This window comes from Manis pentadactyla, chromosome 5 (assembly GCF_030020395.1).
Source record: "Manis pentadactyla isolate mManPen7 chromosome 5, mManPen7.hap1, whole genome shotgun sequence".
Classification (NCBI taxonomy): Eukaryota; Metazoa; Chordata; class Mammalia; order Pholidota; family Manidae; genus Manis; species Manis pentadactyla.
Window position 1 is genome coordinate 46,538,372 of NC_080023.1, and position 4,019 is coordinate 46,542,390.

Genomic DNA, 4,019 nt, shown 5'->3' on the forward strand with positions numbered 1-4,019 from the left:
AGCCTTCATGTTCCCAGTTGTCTCCTGTGCTACTTCTAGGAAGCCCATGGCTGTCCTTCTCACACTGTTTGACAGATTTCCTATTTTGAACATTAGTTCTTATTAGCCCTCCCTTTGCCTTCCTGGAAGCTGCATTTTCCCTACTTTTTATACAGACTCATGGTTTCTCTTACCTCCTCTCCTTCAGGGAGAGTCTGCAGAATAGCTGTGGGCTGAGTACAGAACCCTAGGGAGCCATATGTTTAAGAGGTAAAGGAGGAAAAAACATCTTATGAGGGATTCAGAGAACGACCAAGAAATAAGAAGAAATCCAGAAAAAAAGAGCAGAATTTTAAGGAAAAGGCTTAAATAAAAAGCAAAATGTCATCTAAAGGTCTAGAATGAGAACTGAAAGAAAACTGTTCATTGAGATTCATAGATGCTCTCCTGCCTGAGCACATATGTGCCGGCTGGCTGGTGCCAGAGGAGTCTTGTTGTCAGTAGAGAATGTATTGAAATGGTTCCCTAAATCTGAAGCCGCTGTGACCACAGTGAAGGTGATGGCTCAGCCCTTGAAGACTGGTTTCTAGCAGTACTTAAAGTTCAGGCATTTGTAGCACTTACAGGATGGCATATGCCAGTAGAGCCTTCTCTCCGCAGGAGAAAGCAAATAAGTGCAAAGAGTTCCCTGGGGCCCAGGATTTTAGAGGCCCTGGAGCTTATGGAGAACACTCAGTAAGGTATGCTGTAAGGAGAAGGTAGATTATTACTTCTCTGCTTGTTCTTTAAAGACCCTAGGTTCACACGCATTTATCCTCTGTAGAAAATCATGTCCTCCAGTGATTCTACACCAGAGCCTCAATTAAGACGTCTATTTTCAAAGCCCCCTGTTCTCTACCCAGCTTGCATTATTCATTTATGGCCCCTGCTGGCCCCATAAGCATCTCATCAATCTGCAGAGCTCAGCACAGTGAAATCACATGGTACACCTGCGCTGCTGCAAGCTGCTGGAAAGGTGTTTTCTTACACCCTTCACTTCTCAAGGCTGCCTCAGATATCCATTTATCTGATCTCACTCAGATAAAATTTCAGAGGGTAAGAATTTTGCGCATACGACTTGTGATTGGTCTGAGGTGGCTGCGTTTCCTTTCCTCAGGAGTCTTCACACAGAAGAGTCCCAGGGCTTCTTCCTCTTGGGCCAGACATGCCTTAATACCAAATCTTTTCCTGTGGAAACATGTTGGCACAAGAGTCTCTTCTGTCTCAACGAGAATCTTGCCTTGCCCTTTTTGTGCTGTTTTCTGTCTGTTCTCTTTTCTCATAAATTCCATGGTAACATGGTTCTGACTATTTCTTCACATTAAGTTATAAAATGGTTTTCTTGATCTACTGCTTTTTATAGAAAGCAGCACCGATGACCCAGTTTTGATTAACACAGAGTCACAGGAACATGGAACCAAACTTGAGTGTCTTTCTTTGTTAAGCAGTGAACCATGCCTCACACTCTGCTGTGAGGGGCGGGGGCTCAGAAAGCCTTGGTGGGGGAATCTCTGTGCCTTCCTTCTCTGAGGCAGGATGAGGGGAGAAATAGGACTGACTTCCCTAGGGACCAGCCTTCAAGTTGTGGAGCTCTGTGCGGAGATGGGGTGGTGCTTACTTGAATTGTTACTTAGAGCCTGGAGTTCCTTGTGCAGGAAGATGAAACAACTCAGCTGGGGACATGAGGCTCTCATGTTTTTCCCCTAAAATATATCAATGGCCACAGTTTCATAACTTTCAGTGTTAGCCCAGCGCCTACCATAGCCTTGTGAATAAATGGACCTATTTTTGAGGTTTTCGTTGAGGAAATTCAGTATATGGGGGTGAGATGTGACATGGAAAGGATCTTTCTTTTACCAAAAGAAAACCAACCCTAACAAAGTTACTAGATAGTGAATCAGGAACTCCAAAAACATGATCTGAAACTCTTGATCAGAAAATGGAAGTATTTCTGTAAATATCTCCCATTAAGAACTAATGCCCAACTGGATAGCCATGCTGGCTTCAATAAGTCCCATATAGAAATACGTTTAAATCGACTGCCAGTATCCTTCCTGTTGGCTCTGTTTTTTGTTAATGAAAACATGAGAATACTTAGTTTGCCAAACTGTGTGTAAAAATGTCCATATCCATTATTTATTTAGTGTTCATTACTTGAATTTTCAAATGATTTTGTCAGCCTGTTACAATAAGACAAATCATTTCCCCTGGCTATTGATTCACATGCTTCCATGTAGATTTGATATTTCGGTTACCATGATGCCATGTTACCGTTGAGCTATGTAAGACACCAACTTGGAACCTAAGCTGCTTTTTTCATGCTGTTATGTCAATCTTGCTTCTAGTAAGTGGTCACTTCCTAGTATGATACTTTCCTCTTTTTTCTTTCTTTTTCTTCTTGTTCCTCCTCCTCTTCTCCCTCTCCCTCCCACTTCTGCTTCTTTTTTCTAAATTTTCAGTGATTGGTTTAAATTGTCTGGATCAGTGGGAACCTCGTTCATCTTAAAAATTGTGCTTCTGTGCTTGCTTTGGCAGCACATACACTAAAATCGGAGTGATACAGAGATTAGCATGGCTCCTGAGCAAAGATGACATGCAAATTCATGAAGTGTTCCATATTTTTTAAAAAATTGTGCTCCCATTAATAACAAAATGTATATGACAAAGCTCTTAGATAGTGCTTCTGTGATCCATCTGTTTTCCTTGTGTAGACGCTGATGGAGAAATAACAGTCCTGCCGACAAAAGACCCCTCTCTGTCATTAAAGACAAGAGAAAGAGAACAGTTTATTATAGAGTAAGCATTAGCAGAGTTACATGCATGTAAGGTTGTATAAAAATGGTTACAAAGTCTGGGCAAAATTTCACACAAATATATGCAATGAAGTAGAAGAAGGAACAATCACGATTCTCTTTTCTCCTTGAGAGGTAAATAGATACCTCCTGTATTTCTTGTATACTTTCTGAAAGAATTAATTTTGGTTTTACATGTTTATAGTTTCAAAGGTCAGAAATAATAAAATAAAAAGATAGGCCCTCTTATTGAATCTTCTTTATCTTCAAGGAGCATCCCAAGGCAGCTATTTCCTTCCTCAATGTAAATTTCATCATTTTATCCTGATATTAATCCAAGTTAGGTCTGCAAAGTGTTTCTTTAAGTCACTGATTAGTCACCAAGGTACAAGTGGCTGATTTAGAGAATGCTCACATACTGTGTGCCACATGTCAGTTGATCTCATCAGCTGTGATGATGTGTGTCTGCATGCTGGGATGGTTTTCAGAGATTCAGATTGAGATTCATTCTGACAACATTTTAAGTAGAAAGATTAATACAATGTTAGACTCAAATCTGATTCTATTTTGTTGGGCTGTGATGTGTATAAATTCATGTAGTTGTTGACCTACTGAAGTCTTTTTGGCAGAAGTTTACCTCTTGTCATTCTTGTGGTACTATTTTTATATAGATCATTGACTACACAAGTGATTATATTGTTATTAAGTCTCAGAGAACTTAGGGCCTTGTCAGAGTGCCAGGATTTGTCTTGGAAGATGTAGGCCAAACAGCCTAATGAAAAAATTCTTAAAAGAAAGATCTGGAAGTGGTCACATGGGATTACTTTATAGATTGAGTCTTTCTCTGGATTAGAGATCCTGATCAGAGAAAATTTTTTAAATATTGCAACTAAGGAGATCGTAGCATTCATTCATTTATTTAACTGTTTTGTAAGATGTAATATTGGGAGAGACAAAGATGAAATTTAATTAATACCTATTTCAAAAAAGTTTGTCGTTTAATAGTGAATATGTTCTACACAAATAAGTGTGATAAAAGAAAGTTTTGTCAAAGGTCAGTGTCTGAGTAATGATACATGACTGGTCAGATGATGAAAAGACAATCGCATGAATGTCGGGAAAGGCTTTATTGGAAATGAAGTATCTGGGTACTGACTGGTGAGCCAGGTCTCTACAGGTGAGGACAGCAGGTGTAGGAAGAACCTCAAG

General features: G+C 39.7%; 1 non-coding gene across 1 annotated transcript; it reads left to right on the top strand.

The window, feature by feature from the left end:
- Positions 1 to 2,537: 2,537 nt before the first annotated feature.
- Positions 2,538 to 2,641, top strand: LOC118917446 (U6 spliceosomal RNA). The gene has a single exon (XR_005026800.1). It is a non-coding gene; the product is annotated as a U6 spliceosomal RNA (small nuclear RNA).
- Positions 2,642 to 4,019: the final 1,378 nt, after the last annotated feature.